The 22745-nt window shown below is 40.1% G+C and overlaps 2 pseudogenes; both read left to right on the top strand.

The window, feature by feature from the left end:
• The first annotated feature begins 999 nt into the window (after nucleotides 1-999).
• Nucleotides 1000-6602, top strand: LOC128124268 (zinc finger protein 54-like; annotated as a pseudogene).
• A 9071-nt stretch (nucleotides 6603-15673) lies between these two features.
• On the top strand, nucleotides 15674-20404 carry LOC128125588 (ubiquitin carboxyl-terminal hydrolase 15-like; annotated as a pseudogene).
• The last annotated feature ends 2341 nt before the right edge of the window (nucleotides 20405-22745 follow it).

Genomic DNA, 22745 nt, shown 5'->3' with positions numbered 1-22745 from the left:
TCCTGCATTGAAAATGATGTTCTTGAGTGTAGATTTAGATTATAGTTTTCACAGTTAGGGTTTCTATTGCTATGAAAAGACACTATTGACCATGGCAGCTCATAAAAAGGAAAACAATTAATTGAGGTGGCAGCTTAAATTTGCAGAGTTTCAGTCCATTATCCTCATGGTGGATAACAGGCAGGCAGAAAAGCTACAGGAGTAGTTGAGAGTACTATATCTGCAGGCAACAGGAAGTCAACTGACTGTCACACTGAGTGAAGCTTAAACAAAAGAGATCTCCAATCTCACCCCCACAGTGATGCACTTCCTCCAACAAGGCAATACCTACTACAACAAAGCCATAACTCCTCATAGTTCCACTCCCAATGGGGGCAAATTATACTCAAATTACCACAGTAGTCTACATGTATTTCTCTATGGTATTTAATCTCATGGTAGTGATGATGTGTCCATGTGTTTGTTGACACCTGCCATCTGTTTGTTTAAGGAGAATAGCTACTCACATTACTCAATTGATTAGGACACTCAGTTGTAACTTCCCAAACTACAGAGCTCAGCGTTTTGTTTTGTTTTCTTTTGTTATGTTTTTCTACACAAAGTTTTTCTTTGGAACCATGGCTCTCCTAGAAGTAGCACTGTAGACTATGATGGCTGCAAAATCACAGAGGTCCACATGCCTCTGCCTCCCAAGTGCTAAGATAAAAGGCATGTACAAACACACCCAGCCTGAGATTAGTATTCTTTTATTTTTTTTCTTTTTGCCCCAAAAAGGATCTCACTGTGCAACCCTTTCTGTCTGGGACTCATTATGCATCATTCTATGGCAATCATCAATAAAATGTCTTGGGGTATTGACTGATTGATGTGCATATTCCATCCCATTGAAGGCAGAAAGAACATTCCTCATGATTGTTTGGATCCTGTCAGTTCCTGTGAGAGGGATGGCTCTATTACACTACGCTGAAGCTGCAGTGTTTTAAGGTGGAGATTTGGAGAATGGACTTTGCAGAGAAGGTTTGCATTTCTATCCAAAACTCATAGCTTAGACAGAATATATCACCTGGACACACTTCCAGAGAAATAGAGGAAGAATTGTAAACACTACTAACCTAAAATCTGTTAGACAATACAGCATAAGTTCTAAGAAGAAAAACATTGAAAACAACAAAATTCAGACACAAAAATGCTCAAATTTTCTCCTGGACTCTTTTTCTAAGCTCTATTACATTAAAAAGTGATGATATTTCTCCTTTTTTTTCAGAGCTGAGGACTGAACACAGGGTCTTGTGCTTGCTAGGCTTGGGCTCTACCGCTGAGCTAAATCTCCAAACAATGTTTGGCACACTATTTAATACATTCTTTTACTGACAGAAAATCTATGTCACTTCTGAGTGCATCCACAGTTACTACACTGATGTACACAAGCTTAGCTACAGCTTAACCATTGTTTGATGTGTTTTTGGAGTTTATACTCAGACTTCCTTTTGTGGGTCATTTAGCCCCGAATTATAAAAGTTTGGCCTTTACCTTAGGATTATTCCCACCTAGCTCTTATAATTCAAACTAACCTGTTTTCTATTAATCATGTTCTCTCATGTGGCTCTTTACCTTTCCTTCTTTCTTTACTTCCAAGTTGCTCTATGTCTTGCTGGTGTCTCTCTCTAAATCAGATTCTTCCTGACTTTCTCTCTTTCCCTAGAACTCCTGCCTGACTAGTGGACATTCAGCTCTTTTTTTTTTTTTTTTTTTTTTTTTTTTTGGTTTTTGGAGACAGAGTTTCTCTGTGTAGCTTTGCAACTTTCCTGGATCTCGCTCTGTAGACCAGGCTGGCCTTAAACTTACAGAGATCCACCTGCCTCTGCCTCCTGTGTGCTGGGATTAAAGGCATGCACCACCACCGCCTGACTCAGCTCTTTATTAAACCAATCAGATGTCTTAGGCATGTGGCGCAAAATACAGACACAACTTTACACCATGTAAACAAACATGTGGTAACAGGACTTCAATTTTTATAACACTTCAGAAATAAAATATTCTTCAACATTTCTCAAACAGTTATTTTTGGCTAAGTCAGAATATTCCTATTTTACTAGGAATATTTTAGATTATATTAAATGTGGTTGATGTGCATTTTCCAATATGCTTGATAGTAGCTCAAAAAATGCTTATAAAATAATCACATAGACTACCTGCTTTATACATTAATGTTAAAATTGACAGTAAGTGGTGTTATTGCACTCATTGTTACTGTGGATGAAAGGAAAATTCTTTGCCTATGAACTCAACCATGAATACTACCTTCCGTATCTACCACTTTGATCTTTAATGGAATGGCATTGGACCTAGAGTTTTTACATAGGAACTGAGCATGTTAGAATACAATCATGTAAGGCTGAAGAATGCACAGAATTGATTGAGTGGCAGGATTTTACCATGCTCTACAGGTACAAAAATTAAAGCACATTTCCTCATTATGAATTTTCTTTCTGAGACATGTACACTGTGATGCTATGAGACATAAACCCAGCATCCATAACAGATGGATAACCATGTGAGGATCTTAAATATGTGTTGTTTTTTGTATATTGCTTGTGTGCATAGTGTGTCATCCTGTTTTCACAGTTAGAAAATCCATTATAGAATGTGACTGTATTAAAATCATCTGTTTGAGTGGTTGTCTTCATCATCTACATCCCTAATTTCCTCAACTCTACTGATATCCAGAAAAGCACTCTCTCAGGTAGCCTGTGTGTTGCTGACTTTGCACCTAGGGTCCTGTGGTCCCTGATCCTAGTGAAGGGGGGTGAGCAGACACAGAGTCAATGGCACAGACTCTGTGAGGTGTGCAAGCAATTTCTCATTTGCTAAACAAAGGTCTGTGGTTTATATATGTGGGTTTTTGGCAGGCTCTGATCCTAGCTGCTGTGGCAATACTTGGTTGGCTCTGGGCTACATGTCATCATGTTTTGCATTGGATCTTATGGGTCAGGTTTTCCTCTAGCTACCATGCTCTATGTCCATGTCATAGCTCTTTGGTTGCATAAGGCATGACCCAGTGCTTTTGGTCTTACCCACCTCACATGTGCACAAAAAAATTTTTTTCAGGGTTTACTGACATTCAGAGATGTGAGTGTGAACTTCTCCCAAGAGGAGTGGGAATGCCTGGATACTGCTCAGAGGGCTTTGTACATTGAGGTGATGCTGGAGAATTACAACAACCTGCTCTTTGTGGGTGAGAACATTTTGCTCCTAGAATTCTAACTAATCCTTTATATGCATTGACATTATAGAGTGTAAACTCTCTGTTAAGCTGTCTTAGAAAGAGCAGAAGACTAGGGAAAGATTGATAGTAGAAATGAACATTTTCATAGTTATTTGATTTTTTCTTTCCATTTTCCATGTCAGACATGTCATGTATCCTCACTTTGGTTTCACAATGCATTCAGATACACAGTATTATATAACATTTATACCCTTATGTGAAAGTTCCATGTCCATAGTTATACCTGACATGGTTTTAATTGTAAGAAAAAACTCAAGATGTGCAAACTTAAAATTCTCCTTAAATATTTTGAAGATTCTGACATGAAATAGCAATAGAAAATCATTCTTAGATTCCTCTACTCTCTGTTCTCTTCATGTACTGGGCACAGTACTGTGATAGACATCTGTATTCTTTCTAAATTTTCTAGCATGGATCATGAGCTACTTCACAGAACAAGGGATTTATTGTATGGAAGGCATTCCTGGTCACCTGTCTAGAGCAAATAAGATTGCCCTGGAATGTGGAGAGGAGAGGCTTGTCACTAGCAGGATTGTCTAGGGAATGAGTAAGACACCAGTGATGATTTCCAGGGAAACAAAAGGTAAGACTGAGAGTGGCTTGTCATATTCAATTCCACTTGAATAGATTCCTGATCACATGACTTAGGGTATTGTTCTGATCCCAGAATTCATCCTGCATGTTGGTAACTACTTGCGTATTACAGAATTATGGTGACAATACTAGCAAAAATGCAATTTTATTTGACTATGCTGACATCATAGTATGGAATAATTTTTGAAACTATAAACCTAATCTGTGTCCATGAAGTATGATTAGTCTTTAATTGCCTTCCTTGCTGGCTGACTTTATATTACACCCTTAGATTTCTTCCCAGTGAAGAATACACAGACACCCTTCAGGAAAATATTCTCAGGAATTAGTATACAGAATAGACTTGAGAATTACCATATAAGGAATGTTAAACACAGCAGTATGTGGATCTCAGAATTTGGAGAATAGAAATAAGCAGTAGTTGCCAATGACAGCTCCCTAAAACAATCAGGGCCACTTCTGTCTGTCAAAATACTTGACTTGCCTCCATTACTTTTGAAGACGCTAATGAATTTTTCTAGAGAGAAAAGTAAATCCTGTGATGCTTTTAAGTAAGACTTTAAACTGTAAAGGAATTGGATATTCTGTATAGTTCTCTTGATTGACTATCACTTAGTAAGTATAAATATTGTGAACCTGAGTGTGGATTATACTCTTCATCAATTTCTGAGAAGTATTTCAACATAGAGACACTTATTCTAAACATAATCCATGAATGAGCTTCATCTAAAAGTTAATTATTGATTCCTCAAATTCATGATCCACCATGTTTCAATAAGGATGAGATATCTATTATTAATCACAGACCCTTAAAGTCTGTCGTACTGTTTTTGTGAGAATACATTCACTTACAGTGAAAGAAAAATGTTTAACTTGTTGCCGGTTGACTTATATTGAGAGAGAACTTAGACAGACAATCACTTTCATATTTGTGGTCTTAGAACAAGCCCTGTTAATATGACCTTACTTATTTTCAGAGAAATATTTCAAATATGATCCTGTCCATCAACATGTGAAAAATGAAAGTGAGTCACATCAGTCTAATGAGCTTGGCAAAATCCTTCCTGACCCCTCCATATATGCACATTATAGAACAAGTGAAACTACAGAAAATAATAAGTACAGATGCATTAATCACGCGGATGCTTCTATTGACTCATTAAATCCAGATAGATATGAGAGCATGCACGCTGGAGAAGAACCTTGCAAATCTAAACACTGGGAGAAATCCTTAAATGTGTGTTCCAACATTACTCAATATTGGAGACTGTACACTGCAAAGAAAGAGCACAGGAAGGGAGAATATGATAACTGTTTCACCTCTGCACACAGTCTTCTGAAACAAACAGGCTATATTGGAGAGACACCACACCAATGTGAGAAATGCATGAAATGCTTCAGGACTGCCTAAAGCCTCAATGTACATCAGAGAATTCATACAGTGGAGAAGCCTTACAAATGTAAGAAATGTGATAAATCCTTTACTGCGAAGTCAACTCTCATAAACCATCAGAGGATTCATACTGGAGAGAAACCTTACAGATGTAAGGAATGTGACAAATCCTTTATCAGTTGCTCAGAACTTAGAATACATGTGAGAGGTCACACTGGGGAGAAACTATACAAATGTAAGCAATGTTACAAGTGCTTTACTCTGCAGTCAACTCTTAGAAACCATCAGAAAACTCACACTGGAGAGAAACCTTACAAGTGCAATGTTTGTGACAAATCCTTTAAACTGTGTTCAAACCTTAAAAGACATCAAAGAATTCATACTGGGGACAAACCTTACAAATGTAGGCAATGTGACAAATCCTTTACCTGGTACTCACAGCTCAGAATACATCAGAGAATTCACACTGGGGAGAAACCATACAAATGTCTGGAATGTGACAAGTCCTTTACTGTGCAGTCAAATCTTACAAAGCATCAGAGAACTCATACTGGAGAGAAACCCTACAAGTGCAACTCTTGCGAAAAATCCTACTCCAAATGCTCAAATCTTAAAGCACATCAGACACTTCATACTGGGGAGAAACCTTACAAATGTAGGCAATGTGACAAATCCTTTACCTGGGACTCAGGCCTCAGGAAACATCAGAGTATACATACTGGAGAGAAACCATACAGATGTACGGAGTGTGACAAATCCTTTATCAGTTGCTTTGATCTTAGAACACATCTGAGAGTTCACACTGGGGAGAAACCATACAAATGTAAAGAATGTGACAAATCCTATATCAGTTGCTCACAACTTAGAATACATCGGAGAGTTCATGCTGGGGAGAAACCATACAAATGTAAGGAATGTGACAAGTGCTTTACTGTACAGTCAGCTCTTACAAGACATCAGAGAACTCATACTGGAGAGAAACCCTACAAATGCAACTTTTGTGAGAAATCCTTTAAACAGTGTTCAAATCTGAAAGCACATCAAAGAATTCACACTGGGGAGAAACCTTACAAATGTAGGCAATGTGACAAAACCTTTACCCAGAATTCCCATCTTAGAAGACATCAGAGAGTTCATACTTGAGAGAGACTTTACATATGTAAGGAATATGACAAATCCTTTACCATTTGCTTACATCTTAAAACACATCAGAGAAGTCACACTGGAGAGAAACCTTACAAATATAAGGAAGGTGACAAGTCCTTTACTCAGGATTCAAATCTTAGAATACATCAGAGAATCCATATTGGAGAGAGACCTTACAGATGAGGAATGTGGCAAATCTTTTTCTACATGTTCAACTATTAGAGAACATCAGATAATACATACTGGATAAAAACTTTAAAAATGTTGCAATGTGACAAGTCTATTAGTACATACTCACATCTTAGAAAACACCAGAAAATCATACTGGAAAGAAACCTTATAATGCAAAGACTGTGACATATTCTTTAATGGGATTTCAGATCTTAGAAGACATCAGAATCTTCATACTGGAGGGAAACCCCACAAATGCCTGGAACGTGAGAAATCCTTTACCTACTTGTCAAATTTTAGAATACATCAGAGAGTTCACACTGCAGAGAGACTTAAAAGATGTGAGGAATGTGACACATCTTTTAATAGCTGTTCATATCTTAAAGCATATCAGAAAATTCATATTGGATAGAAACTTCATAATTTCAAAGATTGTGGCATATCCAATATCTACTTTCAAATCTTAAAAGACATCCAAGGGTTCATAATGGACAGAAAAATATTATTGGAAATCATGTGACAGCATTTATATGGTCTTCTCTGCTTACAAATCCCAAGTATACATAATAGAAATATAAAGATGAGAGACATGTGAAAGTTTTCAGTCATGTTTTAATTCTCATAAACTACCACAGATTTTATATTCAAATAAAATTCTGCAATAGTAACTGTGTGAATTGTCCTTCATGGGTATGGGTGCTTTGTTTGTAAGACTTTCTGTGCACTGCATGTTTATAGGATGGATGTAGAGTCCAGAAGAGGGCACCAGATACCCTGAAGCTCTACTTAAAAAGAGTTGTACACTGTTCTCTGTGTTGAGAATTGAAACCTGGTCCCCTGGAAGAGGAAAGACTGCTGTTACCTTCAAAGCAATCTCTCCATCCCCGAGAAAGAGCTGTAACAAAGACATTTAGCTTGTTCATCCAAAAATTGATAAAAAGGCCATGCAAGTTAGTGCATGTTTTTAATCCCAGAACGCAGGAAGCAGGAGAAAGAAGAACTCTATGATTCTGAGGCAATCCTGGTCAGTATAGTGAGTTCAAGAACTGCCATAACTTCATAGACCCTGTCTAAATAAATAAATAAATAAATAAATAAATAAATAAATAAATAAATAAATATTTACACATACACACCAAATGTTTAGTGTGTTTAGCAACCCCATGTACTTAGGGTATTTAAGCAAGAGCACTAGCAGTAATCTCTTTTGTTTGGTGTTCTTCTGGGACCTCCATGGCTTGTAAGTTCAAGGGAGATAAACAGTACTTTGTACAGAGAGTTAGATTTGATACCACTGTGAGTGGAACCAGCACTGCTGACCAATGTGGCATAGTTCTCTTCAAAGTTTTAAAATTTTATTTTTATTAACTTCTAAGACAGTGGGATTTCATGAGGCTTCTTAATTTTTTTATTTATTCTATTATTTTATTTTATTTTATTTTATTTTATTTTATTTTATTGGTTAATCAAGGCAGGGTTTCTTGGTGTAGCTTTGTTCCTCTCCTCGAACTCATTCTGTAGCCCACACTGGCTTCGAACTCACAAAGATCCACCTGTCTCTGCATTCTGAGTGCTGGGAATAAAGGTGTGCACCACCACCATCTGGACTATGAGGCTTCTTCATAAAGTCATCCTTTTGGTTAAACCACTCCTCCTCATTTTTTCTCATGCCATCTGGGGTTAAACATCTAGCATACATTATTCAGTGACCACACATTATAACACTTGTGTTCTACTATCCTCTCTTATTGTATTTTTTCATGGGTTGCAAAATAATAATTCCATGGAGCTTCTTCATGAACATCCCATTTGAATGTACCTTACAGCAGTCCCCTCTTCTCCAGTGCACCACATATTGGGAATATTCTGCCCAATTTCCAATTTCATATCACCTATATTCTACCATTCATCCTCTCTTCCTACATCTCCCCAATAAGGGACTACTTCTGGCTTACTGGCTTCTACAGGTTGTCTCACTTAAACAAGTTTGAAGCTAGGACCCACATTTGAATTTACCCATGTGTCATTTGATGGACATCTAAGTTGATTCTACACCCTAGATTCTGTCAATAAAGCAGTGATGGATTATGATAGGCAAGTTCTCATTGGCAAGATGGCAATTCCTTGAAGTTCATGCCTAGGAGTGTTGAGTGTGTACCAATTTGCTCTGAGATTAAATTGCTTCATCTTGTAGGATGATCCTTAAAACACACATTATAAAAAGAGATATAAAGGACTGGAATGCTCCAATGTAGTAATTCTCAACCTTCTTAATGTTGTGACACTTTGATAATGTTTATCATGTTGTAGTTTCCCCAAATGTAAAATTATTCTTGTTCTACTTTATATCTCTAATATTGCTACTTTTATGAATAATAATGTAAATATCTGATATGCAGGCTATGTGATATGTGAATTCAAAAGTCTCCTGGTGAAAGAGTTGAGTGCCACTGCTCTGAGGGAAGGTAAAATATTTCATCCTGAAGAGAATACTCAGAAGCTCAGAAATAGACAATCACTTTAAGAAGTCATAGAAACTGGTAATGTTCACTAATGCCCTTGTGCCTCAAGCATATATAATCATTAAAGACTACTGACACTCTCACAGAAGCTGAACTGCAAAGAAGATGCTTAGACCAGCCATGAAGCAGACACCAGTCAAGGTGCCTGGATGAGACAAGAAAAGACAAGCTGCCTGGAGGAGGTAATGAGGGGTGAAAGACACTTCCAATCTCCCTTGAGCTGCCTGCAAGCTGTGCAGTGATCCCCAGGTTTCCACCTTCATTAGCCATCATCTTCAAAGGGTCATACAACTGTCATTGAGTTCTTCATGCGTTTTTTTGTTTTTTTTAATTTTTTTTCAAGATAGAGTTTCTCTGTGTAATTTTGATGCCTGTCCTGGATCTTGCTCTGTAGACCATGCTGACCTCAAACTCATGGAGATCCACCTGGGTCTGACTCCTGAGTGCTGAGATTAGAGGTGTGCACCACCAAAACCCAGCTCCTTCATACTTTTACAAGTATTCTATCACCCATACTCCTCTCTGTCACCCCAGTATAATTTACTGGTCCACTAAGCTTTAAACACTGCACAGTGTTTAAGAGCACTGTCTGCATTTTAAGAAGACTCACTTGGAATTTCTAGCACCTCAGATGGGCACTCAACCTGTAACCTCAATTCCTGGATATCCAATGATCTCTTCTTGCCTCTGCTAGCAATAGGCAAAAACATGGTTTACAGATAAACGTGCAGACAAAACACTTCTAATCAAGAAAACAGAATCCTTATTGGTTCATCAGTGAGGTTTTGCTGGTTTCCCAAAATTTGTTGGTCATTGGTTCCTTATGAGTGCTGAAAAGCTGTTTGTCATTGTTTCCATGGGAATAGTGTCACACACTGATGCTGTAATGGCATAGTGTAGTAGTGTTCATCCTTTCGTTATTCATTGTTTTGAGAACACTAAATTGATTTCAAAAGTTGATTCTCTAGTTCTAACTCCCACAGCCGGGTTTGAACATCTTTTTCCAAATTTATGCCAACATTAGTTATCATTTAGTTTTTAATTTAATTTTTTTCACTTTGCTCAGAAACCACAGTTACCCTCCCCTCCTCTTCTCCCACTCCCCTGACTTCTCCTCATCTTACTCCCATTTACTCCTCAGAGGGGATTAATCCTACCTTTGTGGAATCAACAAAGTCTGGCATACCAAGTTCAGGGGACCAAGCATCTCCCCTTCACATCAAAGCTGAGTAAGGTATCTCTCTGTAGGGAATGGGCTCCAAAAAGTCAGTTCATGTACCTGGGGTAAGTCCTGCTCATACTACCAAAGACCCCACAAACAGATCAAGCCACACAACTGTCACCCATATTCAGAGGGCCTACTTTGGTCCCAAGCAGATATCCCAGCTGAGACGCCAGAGTCCATGAGCTCCACTAGCTCAGGGCAGCTGTCATTGTGGTTTTTCCTGTCATGATCTTGACCCCCCTTGCTCATATGATCCTTCCTCCCTCTTTTCCACTGGACTTCAGGAGCTCAGCCAAGCACGTGGCTCACTGTATCTGCTTCCATCAGTTTCTGGATGAAGGTTTTGTGATGACAATAATAATCACTAATCAGATTATAGCAGAAGGTAAGTTCAGGCACCCTCTCCACTATTGCTAAATGTCTTAGCTGGAATCATACTTGTGGATTCCTGGGAGTTTTTCTGGCATCAGGTTTCTCCCTAACCCCATAATGGCTCCCTCTATCAAGATACCTCTTGCATTGCTTTCACTCTCCATCCCTCCCAAAACTTGGCCATCTTCATCCCTCATGTTTCCATCCCCTATTACCTCCATTCTACACACCTCCCAGTTTACCCAGGGATATTATCTATTTCCTCTTCCTGGGGTTTTCATGCACATCCCTCTTAGGGTCCTCCCTTTTACTTAGCTTCTCAGGGGAAGGGAGGAGGGTTGGGGAGATGGATTGTAGCCTCGATATATTTTGCTTTGCATCTACTATGCACTTAAGAGTACGTACATATCCTGTTTGTCTTTCTGGGTCTGGGTAACCTCACTCAGAATGATTTTTTTCTAGGTCCAATCATTTGCCTACAAATTTCATGATGTCATTATTTTTTTTACTGATGAGTAATACTCCATTGTGTAAATGTTCCACATTTTCTTTTTTTTCTAATGCTGAATGCTGTTTATTGAAGGAGGGAAGAGGTCTTAAATACAGGCTTACAGCACAATTGGAGAACCCCAGAGGGTAGAATTTCGCTTCTGATGTTTTACAATCTTGCATCTAAGCTGTTAATGACCATTATAGGATACACAGACAAGGAACTTTCCTTAAGCATTCAGGAGGGTGGAAATGGCAGGGAATTAGCATGGGGAAGATATCAAGTCAAGGTCAGCAAGCAAGGCTACCATTACCCAAAATGGGGGCAAGGACCCTACACGTCGCAAGTTTTCTAAAAAATGAGCTTCTAACTTAGGTTGTGTGGGACATCAGCAGGTCACCTTACCCATCATGGAGAACCCTGCCTGGGCCACTCCACATTTTCTTTATCCATTCTTCAGTTGAGGGGCATCTAGGCTCTTTTCAGGTTCTGACTATTACAAATAATGCAGCTATGAACATAGTTGAGCAAATGTCCTTGCAGTATGATTATTGAGTGTACCACAACAACTCTCCCCTCTCAGCTCTTTTCTATCCTGATCCACAATTCCAACAAATCCCTCTATTGTGTTCTTCTCCATTCATTTTGCTTGGCATCCCCTGAGATTATCCAGAGCCATGTGTGAGACTGTTTGGAGCTATGTGTTGGAGTCTGGTGGCTTCAGAGAGAACTACAGCTGAAGGTAGTGATTCTTCTCCTACAATCAATGCAAACACAGCCAACATTTGAGAAGTAAAGGGTGGGCCTTGTGAGTCTTTCCCTTTCCTAGATGGATTGTGGTCTAGTGTGAGGTCAATGCAGGTCAGTACAGTTGCAATTGGTTACTGATTACAATAGCTGTATGGAGTCTAGAGAAGGGACTGTCTTAGCCTTTCTTACTCCATTTTCTCCTCCTCTTCCTCAGTGTTCCCAGAGCCATAGATGAGATGATGTAACTGATGTTTTTAGGACTGGAACCACATACCTTACTTATTTTCTGCATCTGGGACAGCAAGGGTCATTGCATTCACCTGGGAAAAGTGTGTGTGTGTGTGTGTGTGTGTGTGTGTGTGTGTGTGTGTGTGTGTGTGTGTATGTGTGTGTAGGGGAGGGGGATTTAAGCAAATTTAGCATAGGTTACAAAAAAACCTCTTGTTTGATAGTAAAATGTTAAGGCCACCATCTAGTAGTGAGAGCAGTCCAGGGCTTTTAGCAATGGTCTGACCACTGACTTCTTGAGACACCTTTTTCTTTTGAAAATCCAAGTCCCTGGAATGTCTCTCCCCAAGTCACAACTGCAATATTTAGTTTTGCCTTGTCATGTTGTGTTCTCACTGGGAGGCTAGCATCTAAATTTAGCTTTTTATCATTTTTTTTAATTATGTGGAGGCTAGGCTGCCTATCTTTTATATGAAGGGCTCAGAACTCACACTGGGGGTTAGACACCAGGGTGCAGCATCCTCCTAGATATAATTTTGGTCTAGGCTGGCAGGAAGCATGTGGGGAGGCTGTGCAGGTTGGATTAAGGGCAGCCTGACAGCTGGAGCTGTGTGGAAGGCAGCCTTAGACAGTGGGAGGGACTGGTACATTTGGGCGGGCCACTCACCTGTAAACAGAGGTTGGGAGGAGGTTGGACTTTAGCTGAGTGTAGGAGAACACCTTATAGTGGAAGTAGCTAGATAAGTCAAGAAATTGAATTCTGGGATATCAAGTGAGGGAGGATTGGGAAGTTGCACTGTGGAGCAAAAGCCATAAGCTTCCATGTCTGCAAAGTGAGGAATCACTTGGTGCAGACCTGGCTGCAAAGGGTAAGGCTAGATACTCAATGGGATTAAAAGACTACTCACAGCCACAGATTCCAGAAGAGGAATCCCAGAAAAGTTACCAGTCAACAGAACAGTGGCAGGAAATGCTGGGCTGGGACACAGGAGGGAAGGTACCAGGTGTTGAATTAGTTTCTCTGCTAAACATAAGAAAATTGGCTCTGAATTTCTGCTGTGGTTATTTCACCCTTGACGATAAATTTCAGATTATATGACTTGTCATAATCTTCCCTTTTTTTTGGATTCACTTTCTTTGCCAAAATATTCTTATAAGAATAATCTTGTCCATCTTGCCTTCAGGAGTCCAGCCTGAAACTGGGGCTGCAATCAATGGGTGGTGGTATGGGGGCATGAGGTGGTGCCCCAGGCCCAAAGCCTAGAGGATGGGGTGATGAACTAGAAGAAAAGACTCAACTCTTAGTCCAATTGACACTGGCATTCTTTGTCTCAAGGAACAGCTGTAGTCTAGGAGGGTTAGAAGGTTTGAGGAATTGGGTGGGGCTAGTAGGTTACAGGGTCCAGTGGGGGATGGTGGTAGTCCAGCCTGCCTTCAGGAGTCCTGCATGATGAACTGAAACTGGGGTTGTAATGGGGGGGTAGTTTTGGGGTATGAGGTTTTACTCACTCATAATTAAATACTAGATAAAAAGCAAAGGGTAATCAGACTACAAAGCACAGCTCCAGAGTTGCTATCTAAAAAGGAGAACCCTAAGAGGGATGCATGGATTGCCTTGGAATGGGGAAATACATGAGGTCTCCATGAGTAAACTTGCAGTGGAGGGGAAGGGAGGTTAGGGGATGCGGAATGAGAACCTAAGGGAATGGGATGGTCTATCTGGAACAGGGACCCAGTGGGAGAGCAATGAGAAAGATACCATGACAGAGGGAGACATTCTGGAGATGGGAAGAAACCAGGTGCTAGGGAAGTTCCCAGGAATCGACAATGATAACCTCACCTTAGACATCTAGCAGTAGAAGAGAGGGTGCATGAACTTGTCTACTCAGGTAATCAGATCGGTGAATACCCTACCTGTTATCATAGAGTTTTCATCCAGTAACTAATGGAAGCAGATACAGAGATCCACAATCAAGCACCAGGTGAAGCTTCAGGAGACCACTCGAAGAGAGAGAAGAGGGATTCTATGAGCAAGGGGCATTAAGATCATGATGAGGAAACATACAGAGACACCAAACCAAACAAGTAGGAAGTCATGAACCATGGACCAATATGCTATGGAGCCTCCATGTGACTGGACTAGGCACTCATCATAGGCAAGACATTTGTGTAGTTGATCTGCTTAAGGGGCCACCTGGCAGTGGGATCAGGATCCATCACTTGTGCATGAGCGGGCTTTTTGAGACCACTGCCTATGGTGGGACACCTTACATAGCCTTGTTGCAGGGGAAGGGGCTTGGACTTGCCTCATCGGATTGTGTCAGGCTCTGCTGACTACCCATGGATAGCCTAGTCTTGGAGGAGGTGGGAATGGTGGGTCAGTTTGGGTGGAAGGTTGGGGGGAGGAGGAGAGAGGGTAGTAGGATCTTTGGTTGGTGTGTAAAACCAATAGAAATTTTCTTAATAATAATAAAAGAGTATTCTCATAGAATATTTGAATTTATGTGTTGATATTTGCAAACACAGTTCTCTTTGCTATGGTAGATAGGACATAGCTCTTCAAGTTTACATTCATGCACACTGACTTCCATGTTAATCCCCTTCCCTATTCAAGAGAGTGGCATATAAGGACTAGGGATTTAGCAATTCCCAGAGAGCTTTTAGATATCAGTCTTGAAAGAAAAACCTGTAATGTAATTAAATCCAAAATTGTCATTTTTGTGAGTTCCATGGATGAGATTGTAAACATTCACATTTAAACATACCCTTTTTTATCCACCATTAATTCTCCATCTGAGATGTATACACTCTGTTATATAAATACAACATTCTGAAAAGAGTCTCTGATAAGCTTGGTGGCACAGGCCTTTAATCCCAACGTTAAGGAGAAAAAAGCAGATGGACCTCAGTGAGATGGAGGCCAGGCTGGTCTCCAAAGTGAGTTAGAGAACACCCAGGGCTTCAGGATGAGTCCCTGTCTCAAAATAGAGAAAGAAAAAGGAAATGTGTGTTTTTGTGCTGAGTTCTTAATGCTGCAACTTACATCATTGAAAATCACAGTATGCTGTTTCGTGGTATCAGATCACAGTATTTTCAAAGTTAGAAAAGGTAATATAAACCTTAAATTAAAGGTGGTGGTGGCACATGCCTTTAATCCCAGCATTGGGAAGCAGAGGCAGGTCCTTGCCAACTTTGTCTACAGAGCGAGTCTAAGGACAGCTGGGACTACACAGAGAAACCCTGTTTCTAGAGCAAGGGGAGGAAGGAAAAAGAAATGAAAGGGTTATTATTATATAAGAGAACATTGGAAAGCATCTTTTGAATAATTATAATAACTCATCTATATCAGAAAATGTCTACAATAGTCTTTTGCATCCTTGTTCCAAGATAAGCACTATGTCCATGGATGCATGAACAAAATGGTTTTTGGTTCTGGCATTTTCTTTTATTTCAGACCTGAACTCACAGCCACCTCCACTGTCACTAGTGGAAGAAGATGGCGAAAGGCAGAATGTCGGACCTGGACACCCAGCATTCTGACATCGAGACACTGCTCAAAGCCTCGCTCTGGAAAGGGGACATCTGGTATCTAGTAGATAGTCGCTGGTTCAAACAGTGAAAAACTATGTTGGCTTTAACAGTTGGGATAAATGCCACATGGGAGATCAAAATGTCTATCCTGGACCCATCAATAACTCTGGACTTCTCAAAGATGGTGATGCCCAGTCACCTAAGGAGCAGCTTATTGATGAGTTGGATTATATACTGTTGCCAACTGAGGGCTGGAATAAACTCATCAGCTGATACACGCTGATGGAAGGCCAAGAACCAATAGCAAGAAAAGTGGTAGAGCAGGGTATGTTGGTGAAGCACTGCAAAGTAGAAGTCTATCTCACAGAACTGAAGCTCTGTGAAAATGGAAACATGAACAATGTGGTAACTCGGAGATTTAGCAAAGCAGACACAATAGATACAATTGAAAAGGAAATAAGTAAAAACTTTAATATTCCAGATGAAAAGGAGACTAGATTGTGGAACAAGTATATGAGTAATACATTTGAGCTGCTGAATAAACCAGATAGCACCATTCAGGATGCTGGCTTATATCAAGGACAGGTGTTAGTCATAGAACAAAAAAAAAATGAAGATGGGAGGTGGCCAAGGGGTCCCTCTGCTCCTAAGTCCCCGGGTGCATCCAATTTTTCAGCTTTACCAAAGATCTCTCCTTCATCTCTGTCAAATAATTATAACAACATCAACAGCAGAAATGTGAAAAACTCAAATTACTGTCTCCCATTATACACTGCTTATAAGAACTATGATTAATCAGAACCTCGAAGAAACAATGAACAGCCAGGCCTCTGTGGCTTAAGCAACTTGGGAAATAGTGCTTCACGAACTCAGCTATTCAGTGTTTGAGCAACACACCTCCACTTACTGAATATTTCCTCATTGATAAGTACCAAGAAGAACTGATTTTGACAATTCCTTAGGAATGAGAGGTGAAATAGCCAAATCATATGCTGAACTGATCAAGCACATGTGGTCCGGAAAGTTTGCTACGTCACTCCTAGAGCATTTAAGACACAGGTAGGATGTTTTGCACCTCAGTTCTCTGGATATCAACAGCAAGACTGCCAAGAACTGTTAGCTTTTTTATCAGATGGACTCCATGAGGATTTGAATATAATTAGAAAAAAAACATATATTCAGTTAAAAGATTCCGATAGCAGGCCAGCAAAGGTGGTTGCTGAGGAAGCCTGGGAAAACCACTTGAAAAGAAATGATTCTATCATAGTAGATATATTTCATGGCTCACAGTCAGGACAAACCTCTCTCACAGCTGCTCAGACCCGACCAAGTAAACACAGAGACTTATATTGGCTACAAACTGTATGGCCATGGCATGCTTCTTGCTAACTGTTCTTACAACTTAAATTAATCCATTTCCATTAATCTATACCTTGCCACATGGCTCGTGGCTTACCAGCATCTTCACAAGCTGTTTGTCATCATGGCGGCTGGCAGTGTCTCTCTGACTCAGCCTTCCACTTCCCAGCTTTATTCTCCTCCTTGTCCCACCTATAATTCCTGCCTAGCCACTGACCAATCACTGATTTATGTATTGACCAATCAGAGCAACACATTTGCCATGCAGAACATCCCACAGCACTTCCCCTTTTCTTTTTTTTCAAAAAGGAAGGTTTTAACCTTAACAAAGTAAAATTACATATAATTTGGGGATTTGGGCATACCTTCTCTTGCTACTTCCTGCTGGAGGGGGGCGCTGTATCTTATGGGGACACAAAGAAAATTTTAGGATTATAGAATAGTCCATGAGGCTGTATTGTCTGAGCCAGTTGCCTTGAAACCATTCTGGATGTTGGATCATCTGGGCCATGGTGTCATTCTAGACCTTTCAGGGGGTCTTGGCTGGTCAAACCTGATGTATCTTAATCTGGAACAAATCCATAGCCATTGGCTTTCTGTGGGAACAAAAGCAGAGTCTCATTTCCAAAGCAACACATCCTTACATCCAAATTTTGAAGTCAAGGTATCTTTAAAATATACATATTGGTTTAACTCAACATCTTTTATGATCAAATGTTTTTCTGCAGTTAAAAATCGCAAAGACAACACAATCCTGATTCTCTGTGTAATATTCATCTTCACATGGCTTATTTTTATATTAGTTTTACTGTCTCTTTAAAGACTTTATTTTTTAAAACTATGTATTTGTTTATATAACTGTATATATCACCTTTTTTGTCTTTCAAGCCTACATATATTTTACACACATTGTAAACTATTAAATCTGAATGTGTCTTATTGTGAATCTATTGCTTTAAACTGCAGCAGCTGTGGCTGCTGGCTCCCCCCACCTCAGCTTCCAAACATTGTTGTGGTACATTTTTCTCCAGCTCTGGGAGCTATCATGGGTCTGTGCTTTTATCCAAGCAGCGTGTAGCCCAAAAACCCCTTTTTTTGTTTTGTACTAGCAAAGGTAAATCCACCACTCAGCTTAATGTGCCACTCTCAGAGGCCTCATTCCCGCCATACAGCAGGTCGAGCGTACACGCTAGGAACCCACAAGTAGCTCAAACCGGCAGCTGCCACTCATTTGAGAGACACAATTAGGAAGCTGTTTTTAGCTCCATTTTAGAACCTTTTTTCTCAGTGTTTAAGTGGAAACTCTTGCCACCACATTGGATGCCATTTGTAGCTAGAGTTTTTCTGCCTGGCCCACAGTCAGGACAAATCTCTCTCACCTGCCAGTCCCACAGCCGCTCGGACCCGACCAAGTAAACACAGAAACTTATATTGGTTACAAACTGTATGGCCATGGCAGGCTTCTTGCTAACTGTTCTTACATCTTAAATTAATCCATTTCCATTAATCTATACCTTGCCACATGGCTCGTGGCTTACCAGGATCTTCACATGCTGTTTGTCATGGTGGCGACTGGCAGTGCCTCTCTGACTCAGCCTTCCACTTCCCAGCTTTATTCTCCTCCTTGTCCCGCCTATACTTCCTGCCTAGCCACTGACCAATCACTGATTTATGTATTGACCAATCAGAGCAATAGATTTGCCATACAGCACATCCCACAGCACCATGGCCTTTTCAAATCTACTCTATTGTGTCCTGAGTGTGCTAAGATCTCAGTGACCTTTGAACCTTTTTGTTACTTGACACTTCCATTGCCCATGAAAAAAGATCAGAGCTTGGAAGTTTACTTAGTTACGATGGATCTACTTGTGAAACCTATGCAATACAAAGTTATTGTGCCCCAAATTGGAAATATACTAGATCTTTGTACAGCATTATCGGCTTTGTCTGGAGTGCCTGCAGAGAAGATGATAGTCACTGACATATACAATCATAGATTTCACAGGATATTTGCCATGGATGAAAACCTCAGTAGTATTATGGAGCAGGATGACATTTACATGTTCAAAATTAACATCAACAGGACAGAAGACACAGAACATGTGGTTATTCCTGTTTGCCTAAGAGAAAAATTCAGACACTCAAGTTACACCCACCATACTGGCTCTTCAATGGTTGGTCAGCCTTTTCTTATGGCTGTACCATGAAACAATATTGAAGATAAACTCTATAATCTCCTACTCTTGAGAAAGTGCCGGAATGTCAAGATGTCTACTGAAACGGAGGCCCCTGCATTGCTGTGAGGACCAGAATATTAATGGGAATGGCCCAAAAGGCATACATGAAGAAGGCTCACCAAGTGAGATGGAGAGAGGTGAACCAGACGACGAGTCCAGTCAGGACCAAGAGCTTCCTTCAGAGAATGAGGACAGTCAGTCTGAAGATTCGGTTGGAGGAGATAATGACTCTGAAAACAGATTGTGTACTGAAGAAACTTGCAAAGGCCAACTCACGGGACACAAAGAGCGACTGTTTACATTCCAGTTCATCAATTTAGGCAATACTGATATCAACTATATCAAAGATGACACGAGGCAGATAAAATTTGATGATAGGCAGCTTCAGCTCAAAGAAAGATCTTTTCTCACTTTGGACTGGGATCCTGATTTGAAAAAGAGGTACTTTGATGAGAATGCCACTGAGGATTTTGAAAAACATGAAAGTGTGGAATATAAACCTCCAAAAAAAACCCTTTGTGAAATTGAAAGACTGCATTGAGCTTTTTACAACAAAAGCAAAACTCAGTGCTGAAGACCCCTGGTATTGTCCAAATTGTAAAGAACATCAGCAAGCCACAAAGAAATTAGATTTATAGTCCCTGCCTCCAGTACTTGTGGTGCATCTCAAGCAGTTTTCTTACAGTCGATACATGAGAGACAAGTTAGATATGTTAGTTGATTTTCCCATCAATGACTTGGATATGTTAGAATTCCTAATTAATCCAAAAGCAGGCCCTTGCTGCTATAATTTGATTGCTGTTTCCAACCACTATGGAGGTCATTATACTGCTTTTGAGAAAAATAAAGATGATGGCAAATGGTACTCTGTTGATGACAGCAGTGTCTCCAATGCATCCAAAGAACAAATTATGTCCAAAGCAGCGAATGTCCTCTTCTACCAGAGACAGGACACTTTCAGTGGGACTGGCTTCTTCCCTCTGTACGGAGAAATGAAAGGTGCTTCAGCTGCCATGGGCATCCCCCTGGAAAGTGATGACAATGACAGCAATGACAATGACAATGACCAAGAGAATGAAAACTGTATGCACACTAACTAACAAAAGTCCCAGAAACCATAGAGAGACCTTTCTGCTGGTGGTGGCAATGGCAGTGGAATTCTCCACCACATTAAAACACAAGTCGGAGTTGAGGAATTTCAGATAACCGAATGTAAATCCTTTATCAGATTTTAACTTGTGCAGTACTTGAAGTGAAACACAATGAAAACTTTAACAGAAATTGTCTCTTAATACATTTACAGTCTTGTATTTACAAGCTAAATATATATATACGAAATCACAAAGAAATCCCTTTTAAGTTTGCTATTGTTTTGACAAATTATGTTTACTTTAACTTTTTGGATGTGACTTAATTGATGGCAAATGTTGAACTTGTGGATCTTGGTCATTAATTTTGCTCTAATAGTACTGGAAGAAAGCTAAAAAAAAAAAGACCTGAACTCACAATGTTGCTCTGTTTGGCCAGGAATTCACCATGTAGACCAGGCTGTAATGGAACTCACATAGTTCCTACCACCTGTTTCTACCAACTACTAAGATTAAAGATATGCACAAACACAACTGTTCAAACAGTTATGTTTCATTTTGTGGTCTGTTGACAGCAGTGGTGTGACTGTGGACTTCTCCCAGGAGGAGGGCTTTGTACAATGATTGGATGTTGCAGAGGTACAGCATTCTGGTTTCTGTGGGTGAGAAGAAACCCTTGCTCCTTCTCAGGGTTTCTTGGAAAATTACTCTGCAGGTGTGTTTCACTTGGGGCGATTTAAGACTTCTATCAAATTTGGTCCCTGATAAATCCACTAATTCATTTCTGTATGCTTTTGTGATCCCAATCATTCAGTTCCATTTCTTCCCCTGAGATTTGACTGAGCTGTGATTAGAAGTGGCATTCAAGTTTCACTCGATGCTTTATGAATATTTTCAGTATTCTGACTCTGCATGACTATTGGGGAATTGTTTTTCTATCAGCTTAGTGGTTGCACCAGAAGCTCCTGATATTTTAACAACCATCCATTGTCCCACAGCCCCATAGTCAACACCCATTGCTCAGGGCTTTGGCCAGGCAGGATTTCCAGTTCTGCCGCCATCAGCTCTGGGGCCACAAAATAAAGTTTTAAATTAAGTCTCTATTGTTCTATTTACCAATAAAGACACAGGACTTCAATGTTGTGGTGAAAAGCTACTAGATTAGAGAGGCTGAGAAGCAACCAGCTGATCTTCCTTTTCAGTTGGAGACCCAGCAAGAAAAGTATCTCTCCAGCTGTACTAAATAAAAAAGACCATGAAACTCCAAGTCCCTCCCAACTAAATCCTGTGTGTCTCCCTGGCATCTCCCTCCTCTCTATAGCTAATTCATGTCAAATAGTTGCTTGCTCCACCCCCTCTTCCAATGATGACTTCATTAGCACAGTATAAGTGTTTCACGATGCCATCAAATATCCCGCAATAAGGAATAATTTGTAGATTCCTCTCTTCATCTAATGAACACAATACTGTTTGAGAAATCCAGGTGCTTTCTAATCAATCTCTTTCTCATGTGCGATGTTCACTGATCACCCAGACCTGCTCACCTCTGGAGCCAAAAAAGACCCGGAAAGATGGAGAGAGAGAAAATAATAGCTAAGGATCCAAGGGGACATGAATTGAGTTTCACCATGTTCTGTTGCACTAGAAATAGTTCTGCAGACTTCCACTGAGAAAGATCTCAAGATTATCCTGTTATAGCTATGAGAAAACGTTCTTTCTTTCTTTCTTTCTTTCTTTCTTTCTTTCTTTCTTTCTTTCTTTCTTTCTTTCTTTTCTTTCTTTCTTTCTTTCTTTTTTTAGTTTTTTGAGACAGGGTCTCTCTGTGTAGCTTTGTGGCTTTCCTGGAACTCACTCTGTAGCCCAGGCTGACCTCCAAATCACAGAGCTCCAACTGCCTCTGCCTTCTGAGTGCTAGAATTAAAGGCTTATGCCACCACTACCCGGCAATGAGAAGACTTTCTTCAGAAGAATTGATACTAGGAGGCAAATCAATTTTATATGACTACTGATGTGAGTGATGCATAGTGGATTTAGGTTCTCCTAAAATATCCATCCTTCACTAACCCCCATAACCTGGGTGGGCTTCCAGTACCAGTCATGATTTCCCTCATGTTGAGAGGGTCTTAATCCAGTTAGAAGCCATTGGTTACCACCAAGGTATGTATGCCAATCTAGCCCCATTTGGTTATCTTGCAGGGCCAATCATTTTTTTGGTTCATAGGTGTCATAGCTGGGTAAGACTATTGGTTGGGTTCCTCCTTTGAAAGATTCCATATTGCCTTCTGGTACCATGAAAGATACTCCCCAAGGAAGGAAGCTGAAAATTCTGATCCATCTCAAATCCTCTGGCTGT

Source organism: Peromyscus californicus, unplaced genomic scaffold (genome assembly GCF_007827085.1).
Source record: "Peromyscus californicus insignis strain IS unplaced genomic scaffold, ASM782708v3 Scaffold_4__1_contigs__length_199733344, whole genome shotgun sequence".
Lineage (NCBI taxonomy): Eukaryota > Metazoa > Chordata > Mammalia > Rodentia > Cricetidae > Peromyscus > Peromyscus californicus.
Note: the sequence above shows the minus strand (reverse complement) of the source record. Positions and strands in the feature narration are given on the sequence as shown.